Source organism: Dipodomys spectabilis, unplaced genomic scaffold (assembly GCF_019054845.1).
Source record: "Dipodomys spectabilis isolate Male_0828 unplaced genomic scaffold, ASM1905484v1 ptg000144l, whole genome shotgun sequence".
Classification (NCBI taxonomy): domain Eukaryota; kingdom Metazoa; phylum Chordata; class Mammalia; order Rodentia; family Heteromyidae; genus Dipodomys; species Dipodomys spectabilis.
This window is the reverse complement of record NW_024870821.1, coordinates 72,259-73,233: the sequence shown is the minus strand read 5'-3', so window position 1 is coordinate 73,233 and position 975 is coordinate 72,259.

Below are 975 nucleotides of genomic sequence, written 5' to 3'. Positions count from 1 at the left end.
AGACACAGGATGGTTACTGTCCAAAGAAAAAAATCGTAAAACCCCAGCTCTCTGCAGGTCACCACTTTTTGTGCTTTCCAATGATTTTTTCTTCCTGAAAGCCTTCTTGGCCCAGGATCCGAGGATGGGCTATGGGACCAGAGACTGCACACCAGCAAATGGAGATCCAAGCTGAAGTAGAATTTCCATGACCTGTGTTCAAACCCCATGCTTGGTCAAAAAAAAAAAACCAATATATATAGAAAATAATTACTTAACTAAATTAGAAAAATAAAGCTCTCTGGTTTGGAATTTCTGCCAGTTTTCTTTTCTAGCCTGGGATTTGAACTCAGGGTCTTGGTAAATCTGTAGCAATGTGAGCGAAGAGTTGCCATTACTTGAGTTCAAACCCCGTGCCAACCAAAAATGAAAAACTAAGTCACTGACCTCGGCAGCGGGAGGTAGTTGTGGAGATGGGAGGGAAGGGATGGTAGGGGAAAAACACAGGAGTAGTAAACAATGCTCAATAAGAAATGTACTCTGCTTTTTTTAATGTCCAGTATGGAACTGAATAAACATAACTGCTTCCATCAAAAAAATTAAGTTACTCTCTTGGAACTGGGGCCAGTATTTCTGCCATTGCTAGTTTTTGAACTTACTGTCCAGGTAACTCTTTTGTACCATGGGTGAATGCGAAGGTCATTGTCCTTGAGGAAAAGAAATTCAGGATAGTGTTCCCAGGGCCTGAATGAAGGCCCTGCAATGGAAGAAATATTTCTATACATGTGTAATATATGATATATACATATAAATGCATGTTAATTTCATATTATGAATTTTATTATTGATTTTGTATTGTATTTTTCTTTGATTCATTTATTCATTATGGTATTTAGTATTATTATACACATAATATTATATTTTGCACATCTATTATAAAATTATACAGAGTAATTTAGGGCATTGACCCATTTTAATTAACATTTTATTAAGTGT